A 12,554-nucleotide genomic window follows, 5' to 3' on the forward strand; every position below is an offset into this window, starting at 1 on the left:
GTCCCGTGAGCCCGCAGCGCCCCTTTTCCAAAGACCTGTTTTCACCACACCACACTGCTTTTTAAATGTTGGTCCCATTGGGATGGGGCTCCCCCACCTCCTTTTAAAAATATGGGTATACATCCCTGCAGAAGTGGATTTCTAAGAGCTGCCGTTGCCACTGTGGTGTGAGCCCAGTCCTCACATTCCCTGCTTGTCATGGTCAAGGCTCCATCTGATGTGGGACAGCTGACGCCTCCTAGAGAAACGGTGTGGCAGAGGGTCTGAGCGACTTCAGAAGCCCCAGCTGACGCCTCCTAGAGAAACGGTGTGGCAGAGGGTCTGAGTGACTTCAGAAGCCCCAGCACTGGGCGCATGACTCAGACCTGACCTGAGAGAAGAGTCATTTCTTTTGCCGCCCCCATGCCTCCCGGGAGAGAGCGACCACAGAGTTCAGAGGAAGGTGTAGGATCTGTGCGCTTGTTCATTTTTTTCCTCTCAGCCTCGTTGCAAGTCAAGTGCGAAGGGTTTGGGCGTTTGGCTTTTTACCTGACAGGCAGCTCGACAGAGCTGGAAACCTTATTAGCTGTGTGACCTTCTAGAACACCTTCCTCACTCCAGCTTTCTCATCTGTGAAGTGGGTTTGAGGGTTCCTGCCTTGTTTGTCTCAAAGGGTTGTTTTGAATCAACTAATGGACGGGAAGGACTTTGTGAACATGCCAAAGACCCTCGAATGTGGTCTTTTATGAACAGACATTAAAGTATGAGATAAAAGATCTCGACTGGAGTTCCGGTTCTGCCCCAACTTGGTCCCTGGGTCGGGAGGACAGATGCTGGTGACCCCAAAACAACAGTTGTCCCTTCTGTTTGACCCCATATTTATATTATTGGCAAGGGCATTTCCTGCATGAGGATTAAATGCCCTGGGAATTATTTTGGGTCTTTGGTCCTTTATCTCTCATCTCTTTTATCATGTGTCTGAGTTTTTTGGGTTTTTTAATGCTTATTTTATTGATTTTAGAGAAGGGAAGGGAGAGAACAGGAAAGAGACAGGAACATCTGTTCCTGTATGTTCCCTGACCAGGAATCGAACCGGCAACCTGTGTGCTTCGGTATGATGCTCTAACCCAGTGGTAGTCAACCTGGTCCCTACCGCTCACTAGGGGGCGTTCCAGCTTTCATGGTGGGCGGTAACAGAGCAACCAAAGTATAAATAAAAAGGTAGATTTAACTATAGGAAGTTGTTTTATAAAGATTTATTCTGCCAAACTTAGCAAAAATCCGACATAAAGTATTTGGTAAGTAATTATTATTATATGCTTTAACTTGCTATAACTCTGCTTTATAAATTTTATAAAGTAAAGTTACTTCCCTACTTTATAAATCACCATTACTGTGGAACCAGCGGGCAGTTAGAAAATTTTATTACTAACAGATACAAAAGTGGGCGTAGGTATAAAAAGGTTGACTACCCCTGCTCTAACCAACCGAGCTCTCTGGCCAGGGTTGTGTCTCAGTCTTAATACGTGTACAGTGAAGAAAAGAAAGAAGAAACGTTCGTTTGCATGGGAGACCTTAGCAAAGTAGAAGAATGTTTTCTCACTGGCAGACATTTTCTTCATGTGTTTCTAATGAAACAGAAGCCAGTGCACGTCTCTGGTTTATTTCTTCGTTTCCTCTCTGACATTGTTAATGTCAGCAAAAAATGTAGTTTGTTTTTTGGAGAGAGTCATATTTTCTTTTTCCGTTGAGTGCAGGAATAGATTCTACCTGCCATGCCTCTAAAAAAGTAAAATGCATCTAGATATGGATGCAACTGCAGTTTTCTGTAGATCTGGACTCAGAAAAATGCTTTTGGAGTTGCTCGTGTAACTACAGTGACAAGCGCCTAATTATTATTTACTCTGCTCGTTCCCTTCATGCTATCTACTTACTTAACCTGTAGAAGGAAGGAGCCCATAGTTTCAGGATGTTGGTGGTAATTTACATACGTTACCATGGCCTTTTGATTTTTTTTTTTCAGGTTTTCAACACTCTTTAGATCCTTTCTCGTGGCAGTCTCATCGAGAACCAGGATCTGTTCCTTTTTGTGCTGCTGAGTTCGGCCCTGCGCAGCTCCACGCAGTGGGGAGGGCTTCCTCCCATCTCTGTGAAGGCCGTTAGCAGCTGGAAAACCGAACTGTCAGGCCCAGTGTGATGGGCCCGCAGATGCCCCAGGTCTTAGTCAGCGGGCCCAGCGGGAGCGGACAAGGCCTTTATGTTGTAATCTGGGGACAAATCTGGAAGCTGCCGTGAGAAATCCTTCACAGAAATCATTTTCAGATTTGAGCTAATGGCTGCCCATTTGTGATGTTCCCTAAAGCATGCAACAGCACATTTCTGTGTCTGTACTTCCTTTGTCCCCTCCCATCACATCTCGTTTTTGGTGCCATGCTGTCAGATTTTGAGGACTGTGACAGCAATTTTGGGTCTATGTCTTGAGAACACTTAGCATCACATTGATTACTGTGTGTGAGAGCCTTTTGGTTTCCAAAATTTTTGTTTTTGCTTACAGTTTTAGAGATCCTATGGTCAAAACTTTTTTTTTTTCCATGTTGCAAAAACGGAACTGGTATTTTGACTTTTTATTGTGTTGAAATTTCTGGTTCTTTCCCCTCAACTCAGTTTCAACTCTTTGATTGCTTTTGTTGTCTTAAACTCATTGGCCATATAGAGAACCAGTGTGGCTTATGGTTGATGGTGGTTTTCCCTTGCAGTCTGCAGACATTTTCTCGCTGCCTCCTTAAATCCTTGCTACAAGTGGTTGTTACGGAGAACCACACTGGAGGTGAACAGCCAGACCGCAGGAGACGGCAACAGTGCGGTTTTTCTTGCTCCCTGACCCTGCTGGGCAGTTGCCTTCTCCTGAGTCATGTTCAGGACTGTGGCCTGGGTCCTCAGTGGAGCATGTCTCCTACTCAACGTCCCACCTGGAGATTCTGAACAGGGAGGCCCATGTGGGACCCAGTTGCCTGCATTTCAGAGCACTTATGGGGGAGATTCGATGTGGAGGGGTGTGGGTGGGGCTCAGGCAGGCAGGACTAGACCTGCCTTTAGCCCACCAGGCCTCACAGAGGGAGAACACACTTGAGGAACTGGGAAGATTCATTTCATCCTAGGGACGGTCTCCCTGAGCAGCAGGTAGAGCCCTTCTGCTCTCAGCCACTGGGTCATTAGACCCTCTCTCTGCCACCACTGCTCCTGGCGCTATCCATAAATTGCACTTTCCTCTACTTCTCTTTGCCTTGGTTGACTCAGTTTCCACCGCAGTTTGAGAGTCACCTGTGCTGCTATAGTGTGTGTGTGTGTGTGTGCGCGCGCACAGCGCGCGCGTGCGCTTCCATCTAGGCGTGTCAGCCAATGGCTGTTGGCACCAATTCAGCACCAGCAGGAATCCTCGATTTAAGGTGCAGTGAAGAAGGAAACTTTAGTTAATGTAGTCAGCTCAGTTGTGAGACAACACGGCTGGGGAACAGACCCATCTCCAGCCAGACAGCTGTGCCCTGCTTTGGTCTGCTCTGCTCCCGCAAGACGTCTTCTGTGTGTCAGTGCCAGCCAGGGAACACAGCCTTCAGCCTTGGGTGGACAGGGAGAGTGCAGTCCCTCAGCCAGAGGGGAGCTAACTAATAGAGAAGTCCCTACTCAGGGTCCTCTGGTGTGTCCTCAAAAATCAGTACTGACTCCAAGTCCTTGTGGTTTAATTGGTCCAAAATGCACTGTTTTGATTGGTTAGAATGTAGCTTCTCTGATTGGTCAGTGAAGATGCTAATGGTAGCTGCACCACTCTGATTGGACAAGGAAAGTCCTCAGTCTATTGGTTGAAATAGGATTCCGGGAACTCCCTATAAAGGGCTGACTCCGATGGCAGGAAGTTGAGTGCAGGCTTCTCCCAGAAGTGTGGTTTGTGTGAAAGGGCTCAGGTTAGAAATGGTTGCTGGGCTCTATTTTTAAATTTGAGACCTGTTAGCCACAGGAGCCCTTCATAGGTAGCTATCTTCTTTCTCAGGGTCAATAGATGTATATAATTAAGCGCCATATTCTTTATATTTCTCAGTTCAGGTTGAGCCTGCAAATCACATTTATCCCTATATGGTCATAATTTAGGTCAGTGTGTTCTCCAGATAGTCACAACTGTAGCCAGGGTACTATTACAGAAGTTCCTGCCATGCACCTGTCTAGGATACTTGAGCTGGTCTCTTTTCTTTCTCAGGGTACCTGTCAGTGCTGTAGACTGTTAGGTGTCTTAGCAGCTCACTGTTTGTATGCATGATTGGATATAGCAGAAAAAAAAACCCTAAATTTTTAATTAAGAGTTATGAGTTCCAGTTCTAGGTCAGCCACTTGTCAGAAGTGACATTTAGGGTCAGTCTTTTAAGCTTTCTGGAATTCAGCTCCCTCCGTTATATTTAAAATGAGTGCTCACACAGTTTGTCTCGGTATCGAGTGGGATATGCCTGGAACCGCTTTATAAGATATTGTACAAAGTAGAGGAGGTGTTATAGCTAGAGCAGTGCAGTCCCTTTCCCCCCTTTTTTTCTGGTGACCCTCCCCTGCTTTATTGTGATGTAATTGACATATAACATTGTGTAAGTCTGTGTGCAACGTGGTGATCGCATATATGTGTATTGCAGAATGGCTACCACAATAAGTTTAGTTAACACACCCATCAACTCACATAATTTTTTGTTTGTTTTTTGTGGTGAGAACTTTTAAAATCTGTTCTCGGCAAATCTCAAATAGACCATAGACACCATGCTGGACATTACTTCACCAGAACTTACTCATCTTGTATACTTTGATCCCCTCCCCCTACACCCCCTCCCCCCTTTCATTTTAACAATGGGCTCCGGGAGTTTGGTGCCTAGGGACACTAGACCTTATGAAGAGCAATGTGGGACCCAGAAGCCGGGCCCTCGGAGTTCTCCTGATGACCTCTCAGTGTAAAGCACCCATTCCTTTATAGGAGGTCCTGGTCTGAGCCTTTCTCACTCTCCTTCCTTCAGAGAAACTTGCTCCTGGGAACTTGTCTCTTCCCTTCACCACTGTCTTGGCATCTCTGGTTCTCGGAGCCCCGGATGATCTACAGTTGCCTTCAACTTGGTTGTTAGTACCTATGTCCTCTGCCAGTTCCGTTTTGTAGGTCTTCATGAGGAATAGGGAGTTTTCCACATGCCTTTTTCAATGGAGAGTTAAGGGGGAAAGCAAGCCAAAGAGACCTCGCTAGGCCCTGCTGTGGCTCCTGTAGTAACCGTTTTACTTCTCAGAGTGAGCACTTCAGTGCTCGCTCCCTTCTCGAAAGTGCTTTCTGGCTCCCGTGCTGGCCGGCCTCAAGGAGAACGTCTGCAGGCAAGCCGGCCAGGGTGTCTCAGGGGGACTGGTAATTGAGAGAGGGGTATTGACCTGCGGTCATCAGTTCAATGTTCCTAAGTGGGTAGCAGCCCAAAGCCATTACTGCTGCCTTCCAGGAACCTTTGATAAATGAATTAGTGGGCTTTCTCGAGCTCCCGACGAGCCTGCAGAAAGCCCCATACAGGCTTCGTTGGTTCACTCATTTGTTTCCTCTCACCGGGGCCAGAAATATAACTCCGTGTGCGGAAATCTCCCAGCTCTGGATTTCAAAGCACTTGGAAGAGGAGAAGGGGCTGCCATTTGTTGACTCTCCTGCATGCTAAGAGCTTTGTGTCGTCTCTGAGTTCAGTCTCTAAAACTCTAGACATGGCTATGATTATCCCTACCTATTTTATAGATAAAGTGAAAGTCTAAATTAAAAAAAGAAAAAAGAACTGGCCTAACATCACCCTGCTGCAAAGTACATAGTATTTTGATATGGAGCTGTGGTCTCAAGTCTACGGCGTCTCGGTTCCGAGTTAAGGGTAGGGAAGTATGGGGAAAAGCGAAGGAGGTTTCACCTCGCCTTTCTGCATGCACGTGTGGTGGGGCGAAGGACCCCCGCACAGTGGGTGTGGCTAAGAGCCGATCGTGTTCTGCGCTGAGGGTGTTGTGAAGAGCACCTGGCCCTTTCCATTCACTGGAGCACACATCTGCTCTGCGCCGGCCCTCCGCTAAGGAAAAGAAGGACCTTGCCATTCTCCCCTCTTGCTCCCAAAGGAAATGGGCTCTGTCGGTCAGACTTGAACGAAATAAAACGTCTTACCGTCAAGTGCGAATGCCCAAAGCACATCCCTGACAGTGAATGCCGCAGGAGGTGAAACGTGAGATGTTGCCATACCAGAGTGGTCTTCGTTGGCACAAAGCAGGGGCGTAGGCATCTCTTTCCATGTTTTCCATCTAGGACACGTGGGCGTCCTCGAGGTACGTGATGTCTCGGGGAGACTGAGTGGTCAGTGCAAGGGCTCAAGCCGGAAGCCACAGCTTCCTGATTCTTCAGCCTGGTTCTCCGTCAACCAGATCTTATCTTCTCTGTACCAAGGAAAAGAATGTGACCTCCTCATTTCTATGCCCCCCCCCTAAAAAAGACCTCGGAACACTCCCATTGTGCGGTGTAGGTGAAGTTGTAGCCTCTCTGAAAAGTCCTCAGAAAATGCCAGCAAAGCCCGTCACCCTTTTTTTTTTTTTTTTTTTTTTGCTGATGGCGGGGGCATTCCCCCATTATAATTGTAACAAACTCTTGTCCGCTAACAATCTCGAGACTTGCCATTTTGACTTGTCTCCCCAAGTGGGGCGCAGTGTCAGCAGTGAGGTGCACATTACCACGAGGAGAATGAGGCATGTCTAAGGTATTATGAATTATAGAATTTTATACCTACAGAAATTTGGCTGCAAATGTTCCCTTTTGTAGATGTGGAAACTGAGGACCAAAAGAAAGGCCTGCTGAGATCTCGAATTCTGTTGGTGGCCGAGCCAAGACCCCGGTCTATAGAACCCAGGTCTCCTCACTCTAAGGTTCAAGCTTTGTGTGCCCCCCCACCCACTTTGTCCCACGGAGGGTACCAGGGGTCGTGAGATTTCCAACACATCTCGAGGGTGAGAATAATGGGCTCTGTGATCAGAGCAGACAAGATCAGTAGGTCCATCTGCGGGCCACCTGCCCCTGCACAGGGCGGTGTGGTCACCCCGGGCGGCGCCCTCCCATGGGAAGCCCGGAGCGAGGGCAGCCCGCAGGCGTGACCCCGCCTTGGCGGGCCTCTCGGCCTCAAGGTTTAGATTGCTTTTGATGTTGTTCTCCTTCAAAAGAGAAAGCGCTTTAGAATACAGGCTTTCTTCATATTAATTTTAAAGCAACGAGTGATGGTTACAACACTAAAATGAGTCTTTTTAAAGGAACACCTACTGGTTTGTTGGTGAGTAAGTGGCAGGATGGTGTCTTTCTCCAGTAGACCGTCCTTTTTCTGAGTTTATCTTGTGAAGTTCCCCTTTGCAGCAGCACAGGAAATACCCTAGGCACCAGCATGGGACAGGCCAGAAAACGTCTTTCCCTCTGTGCTCCTGTAGGCAAGGATCCCACAAAGCGGGGCTCCTATACGAACGTGCCACCGGTTATTTGGAATATTCTCTAAAAGAGAAGGGACAGTATTTTCCCTTCTGAGTTTTTTTCACTTTCAGCACATCTAAAACCTCACAGTGCCAACATTTTTTATTTCTGGCCCTCGGATTTTGTGTTGTGCTTATTATAAAACAAACAAAAATGGGTGCCCTCTTGCTGTGTGTAGTAGTAGCCCACAGATAAAGAACACAATGTAAGCGCCCGGGCAGCACGCACTCCCCTTCTCCCGAGAGGAAGCGATCACAAAATGCATTTTCATCGGACACCTTTTGAAACTTGACATTTGAAAAATTCCCATTTCCAAGGGAAAAACCGCTCGATTCCCTCTTTTCTGTGTTTGGGCAGATCTCTTGCTCACTTACTGTATGTGGCCCTGGCATCATTCGTTTTGTGTAAGACAGTAAGATAGAGACGTAGTGAAGCTTGGCTTGGGGAAACAGTTTTTAGAGCTGTGGGCTTGGGTGTCTTCCTCCCCTTTCCATCCTTGCTGCCATCTGTGACCCCTGTCGCATGGTTTTAAACAAGCACGGGCCCAGTTCTTTCAGCTCTACCTCTGCGTTGCTCTGGTGTGTAACAGGTCTGCGAGGTCCTGATCTCCGTGCAGTGCCGGACACAGCGGGTTCATTAGAGCCGGGTGCACTGGACACCGTGGTTTAGTTGGGTTTTCCGAATGTTGGAGAGGGAAGGAAAATGAACAGTCCTGGAAAACCAACAGAAAAGTGATATTTGAATTTACAGATGACTTTTAGCAAGTCACTGTCTCTACCTCTATTTCTTCACTATAAAATAAATCTAACCTCCTTCCTACATAGGGAGGACTATTTAGGGATTGCGAGTATTCACGTCAAGCTCGTGGCTCAGGAGATTGAGGGTAGGGCCAGAAGAGGGTGTGAGTTGAACAGATCCTGTTGACTAGGAATCATCCTTTGGAATCAGCTCTGAGGCTTTCTGACACGGACCATTCTGAGACCACAGGTCTGAATTGCTGCTTTGGGAGGAAACGTTTTTGCTTTGTTGTTTTTCTGAAATAAATGCAGGGGCTGCATAAAGTACATTTAAATTAGAACTAGGCCATCCCAACGCTCTGAGGTGCATACTTCCCTACAACCCACCAGAAGGGTCCATCAGCCACAAAACAGAATGAGAGAACACTGCACCTCCAATAATTGGATAATTCAGGGTCAATCTGTTAGTAACTTAGTAATTCTTACTTTCCTTTCTCTTCCAATTTAAAGACATGCAGCTTCTATTCCCATCAGGGTCTGATGCATCATGAAAATAACAAAGTGGCAAACAAACGAAACCCAAACAAAGGACACAGTTGTGAACTGGAGACGGGAGAATGGGCGAGTAGATGTTGTGATTTAGGAGTGGGGGGTCACCAGGTTTCACCGGGGACCATTCTCTAACAATAAAGTCTCAGGAGATGCAGAGATGTGGGTCAGAAGGGGTTGGAAGCTGCCTTCCGAGAAGGATGAGGAGCTCCAGGCTCTGAGCTTGTCTGCCTGGAGAAGCAGGGGAGATGCTCCTGTTGACTGTGGCTTCCTTCTCTCTTTCTCTTTGAAGCAGTAAGTGTTCCTTTTACCGGAACTGTGTAAGGTATCATTTCTTGGATGATGTGGCGTACAGGCGATGCAGTGTCTTCATAGCACCTCACTAAAATGTGTATTTTATTGTTTTAGAAGAGGAGCAGAGTGCTGAAGGACCCCCTTTCATTCGGGTCACGGGCACTTGGCAGGAGATAGCTCCTTAGGCCCAGCCTTTTAAGAGCAGCCCCGTTTCTGGTGGGAAGAATGGGAAGTGAGGGGACCAGGAGGAACGGACCACAGCCCGCTGCGCTCACGGGGCGTGACGGCCGAGCCGCTGGCTGTGCTGCTCTCCCAAGGTGTCTTGGGGACCAAGAGGAGCAGTTCTTGCTCAAGGACAGTGTGGTCCTCGAACCTCGCCCAGCCAGCACAGGGGCCTGGGGAGGGGACAGTGATTTGTTTGGCCAGCCGGAGTGTTCAGCATTTTTAGGTGGTGAATCAGGTGACACCAGTGAATGACTCCTCAGGTAATGGTTATAGGGGAGATTCTGTTTCAAACAAGGGAGATGAATGCGAATCGCTAGGAAATAATTTGAGTGGACCAGGGAAATGGCACTTAAAGGTAGAGAGAGCCGCCATGAAATGGGTGATCTTGTATAGTATTGGATTTTTTGTTGTTGTTTTGTTTCTGTTTTTTTCCTGGTAGCTTCTACATGCTGGACTAAGTGACCTTCCTGAGCTACTTTTGTGTTTTGAAGAGGGTTTGGGTTTTGGTTTTTGTTTTCTTTTGTTTCTTTAAACTCAGATGTCAGGACTAATTTGCCGTCTCCAAAGGAATACACAGAATGAAGGTATCGCCTAGTGAATTTTTATGTCCTTATGCATGTTTGAGTTGGTAGATTATTTCCAGTGAAAACCTTTGAATATATAAGAAACTTGTCTGTGCAGCTACTTACCCGGTGAATCTTGTCAATGAGGGTGGGTAGGTATCTCTTTATACTTTTATATACAAAGGCCCCGTCTGGGTTAGAGATCACAGAAATGGGACTGAAAAATGTTAAAGATCAGGCACTATCAGGAGTTCAAGAAACTTGGAAATACTCTGGTCAAACTACCAGTCATAGTGCAGTAATGGGTCATGAAATGACTTAGTGTGATCCTTACTCCCCCCCCCCCCAAAAGTTTCATCTTACTGGAGGGGGAACATAGGTCCAAATAAGGGAGGGACTTGGGCTAGGTCTTCTGTCTTAGATGTTTGATAAACTCTCATGCTTTGAAGTAATGGCCTCGAAATACTGTAATTCTGAGGTTCTTGGAACACACACTTGGCCTGTTTATCTAGTCCAGAGACCAAATAACGCAACAATCAAAAATAACTCTGCTTTGATAAGAACACAGAGACCTGATCTCTGTCCAGTGGCCGCACCTTTCTGAACCTTTCAACTCTCCCAAGAGAGTGACTCAGCTGATAGTGACCGTGTTGTCTGGGTGGGGACCTGTCCTTAGTTAGGAAACAGATAGTCCTGTTGCGCAGAAGGACAGAGCCATTCACACACAGTACCGAAGCCTACATTTTCCACACGAAGCTGACATGATCACCGTATAGCTGGGGGGAACGTGGAGAGGAGACCCTGGCTGGTGGCATATACTGTGGACCCTTTAGAAATATGGGGGTTCGGAAGTCTTAACTCGAGATTTCCAGGCGGCATGCCGCATGCAGGATTCCCAGCCTCTGTGTCGGCCTTTGGACCATGCGGGTTTGAACTGTGCACGTCAGCTGAACTCCAGTCAGTTGAAAAAGAAAATGGTGTCAAGTGTCGACCCGCGCAGTTCCAGCGGGGCCGACCAGGGCTCAGCTGTGATAGCCGAGTTGCAGGTTAGCGTGTTGGCACATGCTGAACGTTCTTGTGTCTTTCCTGCCGTTGACCTTCCAGTGTGTGTAAACAGGCATCTGAACTGTCACTACCTGCATTCCCAGGACATCCTGTTAACAATTTTTTTGTTCTCTTCCTTGCAGCTAGAGGTCCAGGCTAGGTCACACAATGGCTATTTTATTTGGAAACCGTATCACAGAAATCTGCATTGGCATTCTGTGTCTGGCTGTGTGGGTAAACCTGAAAACCTCGATTTTACTTTCAAATTCATCCACAGCTCAACCAAACTCGGCCTTTTTCCTAAGTTGGAAGAATGCGTCCCAGACAAAAGGCCAATTTCAGTTGACCTTAATTCTCCCTCCGTGGCATTCCTTTAGTTTTTGTGTGTTTGAAATTCAAGGCCTGTTCTGGTTTCAAGTACACTTTTTAAAAAAGTCTAAAACAGAAATGTATTATTGGACTGATAATGCCTCGTGGAGGCCGGTGGTGGTTTTATGCACAAGCACAGAACTGCGTTTGTTAGTGGCTCCAGGGCCTCTGACTGCGCCCTCTCCTCCTCCCCCGATCGGCCCGCAGCTTTCTTGAATCATCATGCTAAGGAACTTGATATTGCTCTTGTCCTGCATGATGGGAGCTAACATTGGCAAAATTGTTGGGGGAAAGAATTTACTTTCACAAACAGCAGTGTAATTTTGTGGAGACTGCAGATGAGTCTCCTGTATCGGAGACTTACCAAGAAGCCAAATGGTTATTTTTGTTTGTTTGTTTTTTTACTTTAGTCCACCGTGTAACAATAAGGAATTTTTTAAATATTTGGAGAGTACAGATCACCCACCATCCAGCCTCCCTAACCTAACTTTTTAGTTATTACCATTCAGTCCTTTTTACTTGCACACAGTTTTAAACAGTTGCCACTTTGAAGTTTGCTTTTTCACTTCAGAAAATAGCACAAATCTTACTCTTTCGTTTTGCCACCTTTGTTATTTTAAGGGCCACGTAATACTGCCATACAGCTGTTCCTTCATTCACTAAACCATTTCTGTGTTATTGGGTCTCCAAAGATTGCCTGCATTTTAGCTGAGACCATCAGAGTAATAACCCACTTGAGTCGCTAGTCATTTTTCTTCCCTTTTGAATGCTCTCCTTGGGATCAAAGCCTACATTTTCTCCACGAAGCTGAGATGATCTTCATATCTAGGTGGAACTTGGAGAGGGGACTTTGGGAGGTGGCACGTAGTGAGAGTCTTGGACATAGGAATGGAACACCATCTCTTGAACCTGGTGCCACCATATTGCTTTGTCAGAGGAGCTCCACTGGCCAGAGTCCTGGTTTTTGGAAAGACTTCATTGCTGCTGCTCTGGCTAGCTCAGGGCTGCTGGCTTCCCGGATTGAGAGAGAGAGAGAGAGAGAGAGAGAGAGAGAGAGGCCCTTTCCCAGCCTCTCTTAGGAGGAGGTTTTCCCGAGGAGAAGGCCCATCAGTCACAGCTGAGCTCGCTGCTCGCGGGAAGGAGACGTATCCTACCCAGAGAGCCCCCTCGGGTACTGTTCTTCCCCCACTCCCCTTGCACAGCCGGAATTCTCGTCCACGGAGCTTCTCCTTGCCCCCCTGCTCACCCTCTTTCTTCAGCTTT

At 47.2% G+C, this 12,554-nt stretch overlaps 1 protein-coding gene across 3 annotated transcripts in view; it reads left to right on the plus strand.

The window, feature by feature from the left end:
• ASAP1 (ArfGAP with SH3 domain, ankyrin repeat and PH domain 1) overlaps positions 1 to 12,554 on the plus strand; it is a 315,266-nt gene that overhangs the window by 141,212 nt on the left and 161,500 nt on the right. The gene's annotated exons all lie outside the window — the stretch shown is intronic.

Source organism: Saccopteryx bilineata, chromosome 3, assembly GCF_036850765.1.
Source record: "Saccopteryx bilineata isolate mSacBil1 chromosome 3, mSacBil1_pri_phased_curated, whole genome shotgun sequence".
NCBI lineage: Eukaryota > Metazoa > Chordata > Mammalia > Chiroptera > Emballonuridae > Saccopteryx > Saccopteryx bilineata.